The sequence below is a fragment of the Macrobrachium nipponense genome, chromosome 3 (genome assembly GCF_015104395.2).
Source record: "Macrobrachium nipponense isolate FS-2020 chromosome 3, ASM1510439v2, whole genome shotgun sequence".
Classification (NCBI taxonomy): Eukaryota; Metazoa; Arthropoda; class Malacostraca; order Decapoda; family Palaemonidae; genus Macrobrachium; species Macrobrachium nipponense.
The window spans coordinates 140949522-140969521 of NC_087202.1; positions in this window are offsets into that span (position 1 = coordinate 140949522).

Here is a 20000-nt window from a genome sequence, read left to right on the forward strand (position 1 = left end):
GCGCTAGTCTTGTGGTCCTAAACTCTATATTCCATTAAATTCCACACGCTCGTGAGGGAGATCTCTTCGTGTTCTTTATTCCCTGAGGTATCACCAGCTACCAGAGAGAGAGAGAGAGAGAGAGAGAGAGAGACAGAGAGAGAGTGAGAGCGAGAGAGAGAGAGAGAGAGAGATATCTTGTTCATGGAAATTCGATACTAGAGATATCATATCGGTTTCAAATTAGACAAAAGCGACAATTCTGTAACTCTATAGTGAGTCACTGAAGAACATATTTTTCCCTATAACAGATCTTAGGTAAAAACGCGTCATCTTGAATGTTTGTCTAATACAATGCAAGGGGTGCTATTGTACTCTTTCATTTGCCGATAATTGCTGTCCCTAAGTCTGATTTGGACATAGCATTAAAAGCGCCAAAAAACGAAAAATGATAATCGCTGGTTGGCTCCAGAAATGAATGAATTGCGGGTATGTTTTCTCTTTGTATTACTTCATGGTGCCAGTATATGACAGTTGTTGGTTTGGAAGAGCACAGGGTCTTGCTAACTATATCATCGCCTGGACTGTTTTGCCCAATTGTATTCAGATATTGATATCCCCAAATGGCTACATAGTTTGTATTCAGAAATTAATCGGCTGAGGAATCGTGTTCATATAAATACATAGTAATTATAAGACGGAAAACGAGGACAGAGTAAAAACAGTAATGAAGCTTACAGTCAAAACACTTGCATCAGTGCCAGGATATATTTGCAAAAAAGAAAACAAATTATGAAGAAAGAAAGAAACAAACAAACAAACAAACGAACATAGATAGAAATAAGGAAAGAAAGAAAAATAAAATAAGAATGGAAGAAAATGACCAACTGAAGACCAGTTAATGAAAGAGGTATATTAGTGCTTCCTCTCCCCTCCCCCTCCTCCTTTTACAACCCCCTCCCTCTTTTTTTCCAAGTCTAGCCAATGACTTGGTTGGCACAAAAATCTCAAGAGAAAAAGTTCAGCATCAAGAGGCTTCTATAATGTATAGTTCACCGAAATTAAAACTATGATCATCTATTAATAGTAATAAATGAACAGATAATTGTAATTTTTAGATAACTATAACAGGACCTACTCTTCCTTGAGAGGTTGTACGCGTTCTTCCATTATGACTTCTATGAGGTTTTAAGAAAAAATAAAACAGCTTCTCGTCATCGGGGTTTTTTTTTCCTCTATCTTCTTAACGAATCATAACACTTTCCGAATGTGTAGGTACCAAGGGTTGGAAACATTTGAAATCATTCCACGGAGATCTGACCTTCCTCCAAGGTTCTCTCTCTCTCTCTCTCTCTCTCTCTCTCTTCTCTCTCTCTCTCTGTTTATGGGTAGTCAAGACTGTAGTTTTTTTTCTTATTTTTCATTGTTTTAAGTTGATGAAATGAAAGGTTAAGAGCGCTAATGGTCATTCTCAGTAAAGTTACACCATTAATCTTTTGTGACCGCTTTAGGTTTGTGGTGCAATTTTAGAAGTTGCATTTCATATTTACCAAATCTTGCAGTTTTGATAGCGAGCTTACATTTGATATTAACCTGCAGATTTCAAGGTTTACACATAATTTTAGCTGGACTTCTGCCCCAACAGGTACAAATCCTCAATCGAATTTCTCAATGCAGAAAGTTGCGGTAGCTTCATTGAAAGAGAGAGAACAAAATATTGCGGTTAGTAGTTATGATATGTAAAACATCAAACTAGGCATTTTATCGGTGGACGGAATGTATACTATATAAGTAATGGGGCTGATAGAAGAAGAGATACAGTATAAGAAAGGGAGAGATAAGTACATAACTCCAGAGAAATGAATAACTTGGATGCCACCACACTCGAGCAAAATCATGCGATGGCTTAATTTAAATCAGTGTCAAAACAACCGCCATAATAGAATTGAAGCAACGTCAATAACAGGTCTTTTGGAACCAATTGACAAATCCCAACAGGAAGGAGAAATGAGCGCTTGGAAAATAGAGAGGAAGACGACGTTGCGTAAGACCGCAATTCAGAGAAAAGCTTGGTAAGTTACGAGCTTATTAATAAGAGCTATTAACTTATTTTCCGTCAAGGCCGGGCGCATTGTATGTAACAATACGTCTTCTGCAAGAGGCATTATTATTAAATCAAGGTATCTCTTGCGGATGAGAGCGTGTGACAACGAAAGGGACAAAAGATCATACGAAATACTCATATACACACACACGGTCACAGATTTCTATTTAGAGTATCCCTCCTGCATCGTGGTGGAAAAACTCGGCATATTGCTGTTGCAAGTTGCTTTCGAAATGTTACGTCTCATGACAATGGTTTTGGAATCAGGGAAAGATGCGATGTTCAGGCAAGAATTATCCAACGAAGGAATGCGAGGCGACTGTTGGAAAAGTCAAAGTGGAAATCATGACTGTATAGATATCATGATCAAATATGCAAAAATAAAAGCCACAGAAACTTGTGTAAAAATATGAATAAATAAATAAAAATAAAAGGAAAAAAAAAAGTGACAAAACCCTGTTGTAATAACAAAATATCAGATTATTCATCTGAAACCTTTTATTTTCTTTTCTATATATAGATGATATTTTTTTTTTACATCTGTCTATTCTTTTGAAAGTGGAACGCAGGATGACTTCAGGAGTTGTAATATGGTCATTTAACTGACACTCTTTGCAAATACTGGTGTCCATTAGAATGTTGTCTTTTCTTACTGAACCTCAATAAGTAGTCAAAAATTAACAACGAGAAGACGGCCCAGTGATGTGGTCGGCTTGGTCTTGGCCTGCCACCTCGGTGCCACGAGTTCTATTCTCGGGCATTCCACTGATGCGTCAGAGATGTGTATTTCTGGAGATAGAAGTTCACTCTCGACGTGGTTCGGAAGTCACGTAAAGTCGTTGGTCCCGTCGCTGTGATATTCAAAGTTAGGCATCGTAAATTGTGCTGCTTGGTATGTACAAGAGAACACGAGTTTATAATGATTTTATAAACGATATAAGTAACTTGAAAATTCTTCACTATAAGGAATGAAATCTGCATTGTGCCATCTCTATGAAACTGCAATCATCCTCCCGAGGTAAAGAAATTAAGGAAAGGAACAAAGAGGCACATTCTGAAGAATAAGTTCCAGTTCTCCAAACTGCGCCAACAGCAGACTGCAGAAATTCAAGAACTCTAGACGTAATTGTAATTTGAGCGTGACTTAAATGGCTTTAAATCCAAGATTTATGGGTCTGAAAAAAAATGCATGAGGATACACGAAAAAAGATTTAAGGTCCTCTATACCTCGGCTGAGTATTAGGGAGGATTTGTAAGAAATCATTTGGTACTCATAAAATAGAGAAAACTCTCGCTATTGGTGACAAAACGTCAGTGATTAGGGACTGAGGGAACGGTGGTGCCACTGTAAATAAACATTGGTACTTTTTATATATAAGTTTCTCCATTGCATTGGAAATCCTTTAAGAAAAGAAAGAAGGAAAGCCATTCCTGAAACATTAAAAATGCTTGAAACTTTTTCCGGTTTTGATGTCAAATCTCAGGTAACTGGCCCGTCGAATACTATTCAACAGTACCTTTCATAATAATATTACATTTTCGGTTATATTAAACTGTTTCTGTGATGATTTCAGGGACCACAATTACCTGTGGTTTGACATCAGAATCACTAGCTTTCTCTCCCTTTTACAGAACTCTAGGAATTTTTTTCATTTTGGAGGAACTGTTCTCATTCCAACAGTTAAAAAAAAAGTTGCAGACCAAGGAAACTTATTCTTTGGGTCTAAAGAAAGAGGGGAACTTGCAGCCTATTAAGTATATCGGAAAGTATGGAGAGAGGATATATAGGTCGCGTAAAATAATGAATAACTCCCAAGACCGACATATGGATATTAAAGCAAGTAATATGGCTCCATAATACTGACTTCCATCCGAGCTCCAGTTCCCTTCTGCCCTTTTCACAGACGTCAGTGTCAATCTCTCCACTGAAGGGGAACCTTTCAAGACATTTCATATTCATAAGGCGAAGTAATGCTTCCAAATTAATGCAAAATAGGAGATGCGAATCTGCTAATCTTTTGAAAGTGTCATAATAAAATGTAGTCACTTTGAAGAAAGATGATCGACGGGATAATATCATCGTCTTGGTATTAGGCTCGTTTAGACAAATGCTACTTCGTTTCTTAGAAGGCTTCTGTGCTTTCGAAAAGAGCCATTAACTGGTAACAAAAACCCGAGTTATTTAACCACAAATTCCTCTTATAATCTTATACAGTACTTTGGTAATCATTCGACGCTGTTTAAACAAATGGTTGCTTGCAGTTTTTCCATGCGGAATCTTTTCAGTCTGTGTGAATTTTGACTTAACTGGGAACTTTCATTGGCATTCCTCTCCTCAATTTGTTTCCTCTCCTCAATTTGTTTTATAAAAAAAAATTTATTTCTTTCTCTGTGATTTGTTTGCAATCAAAGTAAAAACAAAATAATAAAAAAGGTGAGGCAGAAGTTATCATTCATCATTCATGGTAGTTGACCATTTATCTCTAGCATAAACTGTGATAGTTGTTAACACGTTGATTTTGGAACCACCTAGTTTTTCATGGGCGATCACCAAGTTGCAAATTCTGTATCAACCGAGAAATTCATCTAGGAATCTTGACAGAGCAGCATTTCCGCAAAAATTTTGAAAGTTTCGGTTAGTCCATATGATTTGTATTCAAGTGTCCTTAGGAGTACCTTTATCCCCCTAAAAATATCATCTTTGAATGAAGCAAGAGAGAGAGAGAGAGAGAGAGAGAGAGAGAGAGAGAGAAAGAGAGAAAGAGAGAGAGAGAAAGAGAGAGAGAGAGAAACCCTGTCATTGTTTGCTGCTTAAGAAATACCCCGTTGCCAACAGTCGCTTGATTTTATGAAATTCATATGAGAGATGAAATGTTTTGATTAGTCTGCGTAACATATTTTGGTTCTTATTGCATTTTCACTTTATAAACTGGTCTCACAGCCCGTAATCTGCCATGATCTCATCTGAGAGGTGATTATGCAGATGGAAGAGTATTGGTGAGATGTGGTTTTAGCTCAAGGTTTGAATTACAGATGGAAATTCAATTGTGACATCAGGACTGTGACAGATACTACCGTGGAATATACCCTTCGTCATTCGACCGCCTGCTGTCATATTATATTTATTGAAAAATAAACAGACTCAAATTGAGGACTTTGTTTCCTGGCGATTTCATTTTCATATTTCATTTTTCATGTCGTTTGCTGCGTCCGATGCTGTTTGGTTCTGTCAGGTCAGGTAATGAGTTTTGGCTTTTGGATCATTGCACACTGTCTGCCTGTCCTTTTATCTTTTTAACTAATTTACAGGTGTTGGTCCGAATATTGTAAGGGACAACAACAAACGCCCCACCCCGCACCCCTCAGGTAAAATCATTTACATCACAGGAAGAATAACATCGTGTCCTGGGAAAATGTATCGTAGCTTGAGCTATGCTTGAACTCGGGACAAATGGAGAAGGAAGTCGCTGACGATCGCACCCAGCCACCATAAACCCCAATTCATTTTGATTACTCATGATTATGTTTTTATCTCTTCATCCAGGTCGAGTAATGTTAAAAGGTTTAGCTTATCGGTAGTCGTCCGGCTATTTATCAAATCCGCTACTATGACTTTAAGAATATGGGGCGTGTTTTTATTTATTCATTTTTTTTATTGTAGTTTTCCCAGATGTTTTCTTTCCACTGGAATCTGTTCTGGAACCCAAAAGTTTCGAGTATCTGGTGAAGCTGGAACTGAAAGAGTGGAGTAGGTTAACTTTTTTTTTTAAATATCAATACCCTCAGAAAAACGTTTATTCTAAACTTAGTGTACGAGTCATATATTTTGGATCATAGCAATAAATTATATGTGTATATATATATATATATACTATATATATATATATATATATATATTATATATATATATATATTATATATATATATATATATATATATATGAAATGAATTTGAATGATTTCTTTTGGTTTTCTCTTCAGTTTTGCCGCAAATTGCGGTAAAATACAGCTTAAAATTTGAAAGCCATGAAATAGGTATCTGATAACCCTGAATGTATATAACTTGCTCTTATTTCTCATATTTCTAAAATTAAAGTTGAATGAGAAATTTGTTGAATAATAATTTTCTCTCTTTGAGAAAAGACAAAACTCTTCATGAGTCAGTTACGTTGGTTGAAATGATGCGTGAAGTGACATTGTCTGGACTTCACTGCGGTTTCCTGACCGTGACAAAAGAGGGATGATGGGTTAATCTTCCTGTTACGCTGTCGTTTGCCCTGATGGTCCCTTAATCACTCTCCGAACTTCATCGTTTGGTATTATGAATGTTCCCTTATAGTAGCATTACGATTCTGTTTCCCACTGACCAGAGATGCAGCTCGTTCTCATACGCCTCCGTCTCTGCCTTTCGTCATCCCAAGTCATTATTTACAAATGTTCCATCAAGGAGTCTCAGTGCTTGGTTTAATAGGTAACGGTCCTTTGAAGGTAAAAGGCTTCAGGTGACCCCCTTTAGAGCACTGAATGGTTAACTGGTTTTCAGAGGAGAGAAGAGTAATGATAGGTAATTCAATAACCTTCTCGGATTCTCAGAATGATGAGGAATTAGGAATTACAGTGCTATAGCAGTCAGATGCACCACGCTCCCTCGAGCTTCTGTAACCAGACAAAATCAGAGATATTCCCGACGCTTAATAGGATTTAAGTCTTGTGTGGAATCCTGGAATCACACTCTGGAATGTGTCGAAACAAGTGACAGTAGAGTCGCTGATCGCTTCAATTATCCTTTTCATCTCTCTTCCAACAGCTCGTGTGGTAAGGATTGTGGTTGTTGCCAGAAGGTTAAGGCCTTTCAGTTCCCAGCGAGTCTTTCTAAAGGGATAAGGTTGCTAACCACCGGGCCTTTTCTTGCGTCTCCTGTTCGGGTCCACTCGCGGAGGTTTGCTGGGATAAAACCGCCGACCTCACTGCTGGGAGCTCGCTTCACTTCCTCTTGCTTCTTCCTAATGAACACTTCTGGAAGCTGGAATTTCAAGTCAGTGGCCCCTGTGGTGGTCTAGATGAATAGGATTTATCTATTGAATAATACTAATAATAATAGTGTTATCAGCATTATAGTTTATGTTATCAGCTTTGATTTCCCGGCCTTCGTTGTAAAGGCACCCACAAAAAAAGGACTCCAGAAATAGTGGCCAGTCAATTAATTATTTAAAGAAAGGAATATCAAAATACGCTTTACTTTTTTCCCAGTTTTATGTGTATAAGTAGGACCTGATACACGCAGGCCTACGTGGGTACTTTTGATCCGCGTTGGTTAGGAGGGTTCACAGAGCCCTCTCTCTCTCTCTCTCTCTCTCTCTCTCTCTCTCTCTCTTTCTCTCTCTCTCTCTCTCGATAGAGCCAGGAAGATATTCTCCGAACTCTTGATTCATGTTACTTAAGTTGGTTGGAGGGTATCTCGTGGAAACACAGTGGTAGCAAAAATACTTGTATTCTTCAAAAGCGTTACTTCTTAGTATAGCTTTGAAGAGAAGAGTTGAATGTCTATACCAGGCGATAGGAGAAGAGGAAGTGATCTCTTACCAATTTATTTACAGAGCAATAGGCTAGCAAACCTAACAAAAGATACATGTGTACGAACAAATACTTCTTTTTTTAGGTTAAGACACTTCAACATTTCAAGTTCTCATGAGAGCCGAAGTAGGTTTCCCATGAAAGTAGGTTGACGTTGTGTTTTCTATTTGTGCTTAGCTAATCCTCACAAAGACCCCTGGCACCCTGGACTGGTTTTTGTCAGAACTTTCTGTTTAACCCCTGACCTGATTACGTTATATGTATTACTACTAAGGAATGTTCCCACATTACTTTTATCATGTAATATTCATTACATATCGACCATATCTTGAGAGAGAGAGAGAGAGAGAGAGAGAGAGAGAGAGAGGGGGGGGGGGGGGGAAGAGTTGTTGGCCCAAGAAAAATCCAGACAAAAGAGTTCTGTATAATAGGAGATGAGGAAGTAAGCAAGTATGTACGAATAAAGATTCTACCATAATAGTAACACGAGAGAGAGAGAGAGAGAGAGAGAGAGAGAGAGAGAGAGAGAGAGAGAGAGAGAGAGAGAGAAATTCCAATGAATCGAGGAGGTAAAGAAAAAGAGAAGAAATGTCTTAAAACAAGGAGGAAATCGTGTGTACAAATCCAGAAATGAAGAAGGGAGTGATACGGGGAGAAAAAAAAATTTAAACCTGTACGAAGGAAAGGAAGGATTAAGAAAAAGTAGGCAATTACGTAGAGAGCAATAGAATGAATAATCTTGGAAAGTCAAACGAACTTCATTTATATTAAGATTCGTTGTTCCACTTTCTGCTTGATTCCTTACCTGGGTATGATGTCCCCCCCCCTCCCCTCTCCCACCCGCCCGCCCCCCCCAAAAAAAAAAAAAACAAAAAAAAAAAAAAACCGGATCGATGAGCATTACCAAAGGAAAGGTTTCATTAGAGCTTTTCATCTTCTATTAAAGGCCAGAACAATACTTAAAATTTCATATGGCCGACATTTTTCCCTGTTTACTGCGATTTTACGAAGCTGAATATCAATTTAAGGCCCAACTTCCTCGTCCGAAACATAAGCCCTGTGCATTATATTATTCCTTTATTAAGCTTCAAGGAACACAGTCACTGTACATTATATCATTACTTTATTAAACTTTAAGGAACACAGTCATTGTGCATCATATCATCCTTTATTGAGCTTTGATGAAAAAGGAGTTTCAGTAATGTTATCCCGAATAATGAAGCTCATATGATTTTTTGGTCTTGACTCTCTTGATGATCTTATTGCTTCCTATTCAATGGTTTTTTTTCTTATCCTGAAATAACAATAATTTTATTCTTATATTTAGTGTGCAATATTATATACAATTGTGTGTGTATGTTAGAATACATCCATCGCCTTTGGTAAGGATGGAAAACGCCTGTTTATCCTTCTTATTTTATTCTCAGGTATGTTTGTTTAGACGTGAAGTTACGTATGGATTTTCCAGTCATTGGTAAGTAATAGTTTTATTCTTCTTCTTCTTCTTCTTCTTCTTCTTCTTCTTCTTCTTCTTCTTCTTCTTCTTCTTCTTATTATTATTATTATTATTATTATTATTATTATTATTATTATTATTATTATTGTTGTTGTTGTTGTTGTTGTTGTTGTTGATATTATTATTATTATTATTGTTATTATTATTATTATTATTATTATTATTATTATTATTATTATTATTATTATTATTGTTGTTGATATTATTATTATATTATTATTGTTATTATTATTATTATTATTATTATTATTATTATTATTATTATTATTATTATTATATTATTATTATTATTATTATCATTATTATACTTATTATTATTATTATTATATTATTATTACCTAAATCTAGATCCTAGAACAGCGATTCCCATTATCAGAGGTTCCTCAAGATATCATGAAACACATAAGTACCACAAATGATGGTGATTTGAATTTACACAGCTCGAATAGCAAAGGTCTGAATTTTATTCTCACCCAATATATATATATATATATATATATATATATATATAGATATATATATATATATATATATAAATATATATATATATATATCATATATATATATATATCTAGATATATATATATATATATATATATATATGTTATATATATATATATATATATATATATATATAATATATATATCTATATATATATTATATATATATATATATATACATATATATATATATATATATATATATATATATATATATATATATAAGTATATATATATATATATATATATATATATATATATTATTATATATATGATTACGTGTTTTATTACTATCTCCAATATACTATATGTATATCTATATATATCATTTTACCAATGCATATCAGACAAAATGCCTAATTATCCCCCAAACCTTCCTCTCCACCTTTACCGGTCGATGAAAATAGGTTTTCTCAGGAGCTGATGTTGGTGGAGGGAGGCTGCAGCTGAATTAAGCAACATCTTTCTGTTTTCGTCTGAGGGGAAAACATGAGACGTAAATGTAACTATTATGATTATTTTATAAAATGTTGACGTCGTTAGTTCGTCTAATTTAATAGAGGTATTTCCGATTAGAAGATGAATTCATTTCTTAAAGTGATTCCACGAAGGCGACCAGACAAGTAATGAATGCTGCCGGAATTGTTGCGAGGAAACAAAAAATGACTAAATCAGGGACTAATTAAGAGATTCTCATCATTTGCGTTTTTCTTGGTATCTTCGAAACGCTCGCAGACCCACACATACATATACGGAAGCGTGTACGTGTAGTGGGTCTTCAGTGTCTGTAAATAGTGCGGATTATTGTTAGAATCTTTTTTCTTTTTATTTTGGCAGATTTGAAGAGGAAAAGAATTTCATCTACGTTCGCTTCATATTTTAAAGCCTGAATTTTTCATTCTTGTTTTTTTAATCAGCGATGGCGGATAAGGCATTCCAGTTCCTAAAATAAATCCTGTGTGATAATGCAGATTCTTACAGAAAAGAAGTAGTAACCATTTTCCCCGTAAATTGGGGTCCAGCTATTAAAAGAACACTGTCTTTGTCAGCAGCAAAATCAGAATTAGACTGACTTAAGCAGCCCTGTGCTAATCCGGGTCCTTCCCCAAAGTGTGGAAAGTTGCTACGGGGATGAAAAGAGAGAGAAAAAAGGCCTGGTCATGACCGTCCGAAATCGGCGCCTTCAAACACTTCCAGAATGTCTGGCACATCAGAATTCTTTTGAAACATAATACTCATATTACATTACTTAACGAAGTTGCAATTTTTAATGTGTTATGAGAAAATGTTTTCCGTTTGCTCACAGTGTGCTTTCTTGCGAAGAGACTATTTTGAACTTTTATCTATCTGTTGTAGATTAGGATATTTCAAGACCCTTTCATTCCTGGTACCAATCTCACGGAAGTTCACAGTTTGCGTTTATTTATTCCGCAACTGGAGGTGATACATCTGCGCTTAATGAACTCAGTTGCAGAAATCTGTCCGTCAGCAGCTTTTACAGGACCTTCTCTTACAGTATTACAGAGGCTGTATTGCATGCTGAGCAAACAATCACAAATAGTGTGTATTCAATTTAAATTATGTAGCTACGCTAGGAAACTGGGTATATTTCTATAGGACTGGAACCTTCCGGTCCTGGGAACTAGTCAGTTCATCGAGAAACAGATCTCACTTGGTGACATTTGCTTTGTGAAAGATGATTGACCAGAAACTTTTATGGGTACGCATTTTTGTATTTACGTTTGTATGTATGGTATCGAAATGAACTATGTCAGTTTTGTAAACATCAACAACGATCTCCTGTGAGCGATGCAGGATCCTTCAGCTCTGCGCCAATTCGTCTCTATCACTGGCACCGGAGGGTCACGACTGTTCAATGGCACCTGCAAGATAATCTCCTCTCTGTTTTTGGTGTAGAGCGAGGGAATGGATTATAATTCGTCAGCGAATATCTTCCTTCAACATTGACATCTGCATCATGGAGTGTCGGAGTTGCCAGAGGTTGCAGAGATAACTACTTTGTCGGCATTGATAGAAGAGGGGGAGGACCTTCCTTAGACGCAGGTATTCATGCTGCCAAGTGCTATGGCGTTGTCACCGATGATAAGAGTGAAAATAATGTGCGTTACTGCGTTTCTCAAGTGCGGCAACAGGTGTTGCTTTCAACGGAAGCCACCAGCCCCGAGTGTGATGTCGGTGACGCAACAGGCTGTGGCAGAATAAACTTACAATATGCTCGGTTGGTGACGAGGGGCGACACCAAAAATGGCGGCCGAGCTCTCTATAATATGCCACTCAGTATAGAGGTCGTTTAGGGCAGAGGGTTAATCACTGAAAGTGTTCGAACTCAGCGCCGTCCTGACGCAACTCAGCCGTTCCGGTGAGGACTCGGCGGCAGTGGCAGTCAACTCTGGAGGCGCCTGGAAGCAGATCACGTGGAACGGAAGAAGATTCCACACAGAACTTTTGAGAGGGAAATATCCGTTTACAAATCCGGATTCCAAGGATTATGTCAGTGGGAAGTCGCGTGTTCGTTTCGCCTAATGGGAGGGGGCCAACAAGGCACAATGACGAGCTTTTGTGAAAGCGTCAGGCATCGAGGCCCAGATAATCTCTTGTGACAGATGAAGATATTTCAAGCTTTTCATTTATGTTTGTGGATTTACTCAATTACGGACTTATATTTTTTTTATTGACTATAATATGGTAAATACCCCACATTATTTCATGTTGGCTAACAATATGTTTTCTGTTTAACAGATGTATCATGGATAAAGCCACAATCATGGTAAATAAATTGAAAGACTGGGTCGATCTGTCAGATCTATTTAGTATAATATGAAATATTTAGTGATTGTATTGGGAAAGAGAATGTGGTTTTCAATTTATTTCCACTCTTGATTGCTTTGACATTTGAGGTAGGGGTTTAATAGCCAGTTTTAGCTTCTTTCCATTCAGCCACTATTAAGTTGGGTTTGCTAAATAAAGTATGTTTTTGTATCTCAGGTTGGATTTAAACATAACAGATTAGATGTAAGAATGGATTATAAAAGAAAGAAAACTGGACTTCGGTCAAGTTTGCCAACATCTCAGGTATGTCAAAATAATGTTTAGCTTTAGGGCTGCAACATTTTATGTATATATATATATATATATATATATATATATATATATATATATATATATATATATATATATATGAATATTTATCACATCACCATGATTCATATAAATCATTCGAGCTACAAATGTCCTTTAATATCTAATTCGCTCTACCTCGGAATTTTCTTGATAATCAACTAAAAAAACAAAAAATTCCCCCTCGGAACATATATGAAAATATATCATTCCCGAGGAGAGCGAATTAGATATTAAAGGACATTTGTAGCTCGAATGATTTGTTATATGAATCACGGTGATGTGATAAATATTCATAATAAGGCTGCGTGGGTCAAACGCTCGAATCGGCTAGCATGGTGGAGGGGGTTCCATATCGATTCTAATTACAAATACAACGAGATCGACGTTGATTTGAAATAGTCAGAATCGATATAAACCTTTAACCTCTCTTGCTAGCCGTTTCGGTAGCGTCACTGTCCGATCCTGATTTCGTTCCCCATCCAACTGGACGGTGGTTCGATCCCATGGGGGTACGAAATTATTATCAACTAAAAAATTCCCCCTCGGTACGTATATGAAAATATATCAATTCCGAAGGAGAGCGAATAAGATATTAAAGGACATTTGTAGCTCGAATGATATATATATATATTATATATATATATATATATATATATATATATATATATATATATATATATATATATAATATATTTGTAAAACACATCTTCAATAATGAATCTCTGTGAGCGGTGTCAGTATGTAACTGAATTTGTCATGACCGAAATGAAGAGTAATGAGGCTTCGTGAAAGGACAGCAGGAGAATCTCCTTCGTAACCGCAGGCAAAAATTACCTTTATTTCGCAATGACAGTCGAGCGGAAATGGCATCACGGACCAAATTCGGTCATTAATTTGTTACTATAAAATAACGGAAGGGTTTTTATTTTCATTTTAGCAGTGACTTTTTCATAGATAATTTGGTCATTAAGAGGTGAAACTCTCTCTCTCTCTCTCTCTCTCTCTCTCTCTCTGAAGCAAAGGCATCAAAGTTTACAGTCATGGCAATGTTAATTTCATGGAAATCATGATAGCTGGACCACTGTTAAATCTGTAGTTAGACCTTGAAGAGGAGAACCTTGCAATCTGTAATACACAACAGCAGATTCTACGAGAAAAGTCGCATTATGTGAACCAGTTTAGAATTGGCTATGTGCAGCTGATGGTTATGCACTTGCTTCCAAAAAATAACTATGTATATATCTACTTATTTATATACACATATATATCTATCTGTTATATATATATATATATATATATATATATTATATATATATCTATCTATATCAATATATCTATCTATCTATCTCTATCTATCTATATATATAATATATATATATATATATATATATATATATATATATATATAAATGAGCCGTCACGTCACCGTGATTCATATATACCCATTAAGGTACAAGTAACTTTTAATATCTAGTTCGCTCTACTTCGAAATTAATATATATTCATATATCTTAACCGAAGGGGAGATTGTAGTTGATAAGAAGTTCGTCGGCTTATGGGCGCGAGCCACCGAACCAAGAATTAAGAACGTACAGTGAAGCTCTATCCCACAAGGCTATCACGAGAGGTATAAGTTAACGTCTTGTTTTAGAGTTGGCATTCACCCACCCTGACCTTGATAATTTTATAGTGTTTTTTGTCACTGTTATGGGCCACATTATCACATAACCAGGTTCTATATTTTAATCTCTCTCAGCTCCGACTCCGAGTCTCGAAGTCGGAGCTGAGAAAGTCATACTGCAGCACATCGAAAACGTCATTCAGCACTATATGCTGTATAAAAGACTTGATTGCGCTGAAAAACACTTCGCTGCTTATTTTACTTGTTTCTTTAGTAATGCCTGATGGCATCTTTATCAAGATTCTAATTACACTGTAACTGTAGGCTTCATTTTGGGGCGAAAAACTGGGAATAATTATTTCAACATTTTTCGTTTCACGTTTATTGTCTCGTTGGGCTTGTTTCATGGAAGAAAAAGTTTGGGCTTAAAATCTCGTGTTTAGTAGAAACTTAATGAGTTCCAGAGTTAAGAAAACATATAGCAGTTCCAGACTCGTGTAGAACAAGAGATGGAAGAATTAAGCTGGTAGCATGTCTCTCTCTCCTCTGCGCGCACGCTCGTGCGTATGCCCTCTCACATGCCTGTTGTAGGGGGTTAATATCTACGAGCTGTATAAGCTACGGCACATAAACATCACACACATTTAACGTTTTCTGGGTCTCTATGAGGGTCATAAGCAAACGGTGATCTCCTGTTTCTTTGGCCGACAGCCAGCGGGGCAGCGGGGGAATGGCCCCCAATGCCTTAAGACATGTGGCCAGTGTGTCGCTAGGCACCCCTGTTTAAATCCCCCCCCCCCCCCCCCCACCCCCCCCCCCCCCCCCGGCCCTCCAAGCCAGAGGACTGGTGTCTGTCTATTCTCTTATTCTTTAGTTTTCAGACCGGCTAAGTTGGCTGGCCCACCGGGCGTATGCAATAGTGCCATCCCCAAGCCACCAGTGAGCAGCGGGATTTCAACGCCGGTCCTCTTGACTGGTAGGTGAGAACCTTACCATTGCGCCACCACGACGGGTGTGTTTACACACACACACACACACACACACACACATATATAATATATATATATATAATATATATATATATAGATATATATATATTATATTATATCATATATATATATAAATTTCATAAATTATTAGGTATAATTACACCTACAACGCAGACTGACGTAAAGGATTTTACCTTCCATAAAGCTCCACTCATCTCCAGCCTCCCCAATATAACACTTTTTATTCAGGGGTTGCTCGATGGGCCATATCATTTCGTTGCATAACTAATTCTGACCCTTTTACGGTTCTTTTCCGCTCTCCAATCAATTACATAATGGTTATGAAATCAATCTCTCTCTCTCTCTCTCTCTGATTTCTGTTGCCTCCTCAAGCGTAACATCGCCTCTGGCAACTGATGTCAGTGAACCTGTGTTCTCTTTGCTTTTACTTGTTTGGTGTTCCCAGCAACCCCTGACCTCCCCTCAGTGGAAGAGGGGAATAATATTCGCTTCTCTTATCGAACAGAGGAATATTGCTCGTCGTTAAAACATGATTTTTTTGTCTCCTTTGTTTTATAATTTGCTCCTTCACAAATGAAATTGCAAAGCTACAAAAAGGAAAATGGTGTTTTTCAATTATACGTTTTGCAACCAACCGTTTTGTGTCCCAGGAACCTTAAATGGAATGGAACGGAATATAATATTAAGGCTAAAGGCCAAGTACTGGGACCTATGAGGTCATTCAGTGCTGAAAGGTGAATTGGCAGGATAAAGGCTTTCAAGGTATAACAGGTGGAAAACCTCGGAATTGCACTATGATGCAATATTGTTAGAGAGGTGGAAAGCAAGATGGAAAAAGAGAAGATGAACGAAGGTACAGTAAAAGGAATGAAAGGTGGGCTGCTGCAGGTAGGGGCCTAAGGGACGCTGCAAAGAACCTTAAGTAACGCCTACAGTGCACCTCAAGAGAGGACTGTGAGTGAAATTTAGTTTTTTCTTTTCGTCAATGTTTGAAATTATTTTCTGTCGCAATTTTTAATTTTTTTCTCACTCTTTCTTTTGCATCTGTGTCAGAGATGCAGAGATGCAGCTTCAGTTTGAGATAATGACATCAGTTTACTCCCGAAGAAACAAAGGTTTTATTTTCCAATCAAGCGAAAACATTTGCAGTCTCGGTGGCACCAAGACAGTCAACTGGGTACGTGGTACCAACTCGACTTTGGTTGGTCGCATCATTGTCTGGAATGACAGTGTAAGATACTCTCATTACAAAACAACTTGTTAAATGTCGAAACAGAACCTTTGGAGACGATGCTTTTAAAAGATAACAAAAATGCCTTTGGGGATTTGTATAAAGATATTATTAACAAAGACAGATCATCGCTGCAGAATTATTTCATGGTTATGATCCTGAAGATTTATTTTAACAGGAAACGTCTACTATCGCCTTCATTGCCTACAGTCAATCTGGTCCGCTGCTATAGTGGTTAGTTGCGTGGCACACCACTCGAATGTCGCGGTTTCGTCTCCCCGAGGGCGATACAAAAACACCGGCTCTGTATCAAGAACAGTTACTGCTGCAGAGTGGGGTCTGCAGTGGGAGGCTGAAATCAGCATTCTTTGGAAACTGGGAATTTCAAATCAATGGCCCATTGGTGGACTGTTTCGTGTGAACAGGTTTCATCTACCGAACATATTAATAATAATAATAATAATGAATGATTTCTTGAAGCATAACCATCCTCATCTTGACGAGGTATCGTGGTATCTCGAAACAGAGGAAAAGTCGTCTCAACAATTCCGAGAACCTTGATTCCCGTCAGGAGGAGAAAATGTGTCGAAATGACCTTTGGAAGCTTCGCGACTGAGCCTTCTGCTGCTTCGCTTCTTCAGGCACTGGTTTATTCAGGCCTTCTTTTAACTCATCCGTTTTGAGAGGCTTCTCTCGACTTGGCAATATTCAGTCTTAGCGCATGTCAGTTTCTTTCTGGTAAATCTTCCTTAACATTTTAACAGGTTTTGATGCTCGACCATATGGACTGTTTTTGCATGTTTTTGCATGAATAATAATAATAATAATAATAATAATAATAATAATAATAATAATAATAATAATCCTCTCACCTAAAGGAGGAGTTGTGAAGGCGCCTTCAATAACCTCTGCAGGTTATTCCAAGACCAGGAACCAACTTAGTTCGTCTGCCTCTCTTTGTGCACGGGTTCAATGAAGTCCGTAGGGAGAGTCCATTAATTATTTGGATATTATGTTAGTTTAATTGATTTATTTATTTGTTACTTATTATTTATTTTGGCATACATGTCCGGTTGCTTTGTTTATGGAATCTGTGCTCACGAAAATAGGCGCATCTGCTACATTATCATTTTACTACAAGAAGATTCGCCGTTTCTTATGTTTACGTCATGATGATTATCGTACAGTTTTTAACGAGGAATAATATTTTTCTTAAAATGTTAGAAGACTAATCAAAGCCTCCATTTGCTCTGGCGTTCACTAAAATTGATTTGCATATGAGATGAAAGCTGAGAAGATCAGCACATTCACTTTGATCTCCTTTACCGAGTATTCGTTAGTCTACCTTTCCCTTCAGAGTCACGACTTCGACGTTGAACAAGACATCAGCAACTGAAGGGATATTTGCCGCCGCACAGACCAAAGGAGATACAGATATTTCAGATAACAAACGCGTATTCATTTGTTGCTGCCTTACTAGATTTAGTCGGCCTTATGCCAGTGAGGGATACTGATCTGGAACATGAAACTCATTGCTCATTGACGCTAAAAGTGTGCTATTTTTCCCTTAACTTTTAGACACTTGGGAACTGCAGCAGGCAGTGCGTGTCTCTCTCTCCCTCTCTCCGGGTAAATTCAAGTCCAGAGATCCCAACCTATGCTGTCCTCCCCCTTGAACATCTCGCCACGTTAATTGGATACCTTTGGTGAAGACCGCTTCTCCCCAACCAATCGGCCACCAAGCAACTGAGGACGTATGAACGAACACCTGGGTCAAACGACCGTTATACAAGACATTTTGCTCCTGGATTTGTCCTGGGAGAGTTACCATTTTCCGGCTCCGGAATTTCAGAATAAATTCGCATTCCTAAGATTTTCTCGGCTCTTTAAAGAAAAATTGTCGTTATTTTCAGTTATTTGAGTATTTACCGTCAAGATGAGGTTATAGGCTACGTATCATTCATTCCTTTCAACGAAATTTTATCTATAGACTATCTTTTTTTCATCGGACTTTCCTCCCTCTTTTGATTGGTTAATGCCATGACTGGAAAAGCACTTTAAAGGACAAATTCTGCTCAAATACATTTTCTAGACAAACCAAATGTTAAATGATAAAAATACCAATACCTAACGCCCTGAGGCTAAACACAAACTACCTCACTTATACTTTAAGACTCTACAAAGCTCAGTTGTACTCATTTTTTTCAAAGATTTTCCAAGGAGTTACGGACACTTTCTCCGATATAACAGACAGCCAAAGAAAGCTCTTTTGTGGTCTTTCCACTCCTCTGACAATATTTTACACAAGTGTAGACTTTGCTTTCATTTCTCAGAAAAGTGTCTGTATACTGACTAGTTCTGTTTAGTTTTTGAAGGATACACAAACACATATACATACACATTGGACAAAAGCATATGGATAACAGAGTCACTGGTTTTGGTGAAAAGAAAGAAGGAACTCCCACATTCATACTTTAATCGCAGATGACACAAGTGTGCAGAAAATTTCCCAAAAATTAACGGTTACACACCTACAAAAGAGACATCTTTGTAGTCCATCAATTGGTCTGACACCCCTACTACCTTGATCTCTCTCTCTCTCTCTCTCTCTCTCTCTCTCTCTCTCTCTCTCTCTCTCTCAAAATTAAGATTTTGTTACGTGATTTAACTGCCGAGATCATATGATATTTGAGAGGAACTTCATCCGGTAGACGGAAAAACTGATCTAATTAGCTTCCTTTTATCTTAAATGAATCAAGGGAAGTAAAATTTTCAGTCCTTCTCCCGTCCACTTTGCTGAAGGCAAAGAAGGGGAAGAAAACAAACCCAAACAAAAACAGGGCCCCCCCCCCCAAAAAAAAAAAAAAAAGATTAAACAAAAAGTTTTTTTTTCTTTTTTCACAGTAAAAGAAAACATTCCGGAAAAAAACAAAAAAAATTAAAAAGAAAAAATATGCAACCCCGCCCCTACCCCCACGATGATGTAAAGACATTAGGCGGCCCTCCAGAGAAGATCGATGAGAGCACCGCTTCGAAATTCTTCATTTTGTGGCGAGTTCTTCTTTCGGGGCCGAGATCTCCGTCAGTTGGATCTCTCACGGATGAATGTTTCGGCTGGCAGCCACTGGACGAGGAAAAGGCTAGCAGAGGCCGAGAGGTGAAAAGTGTTCTGGTAATTCTCGTAAATATTGAGGGCGGGGACGGGGGTGTTTTTCCCGACCGACCTCGACGGGTATATATATATATATATATATATATATATATATATATATATATAATATATATATATATATATAATAAAAGGAGCCCTAATAAAAGGAAAAA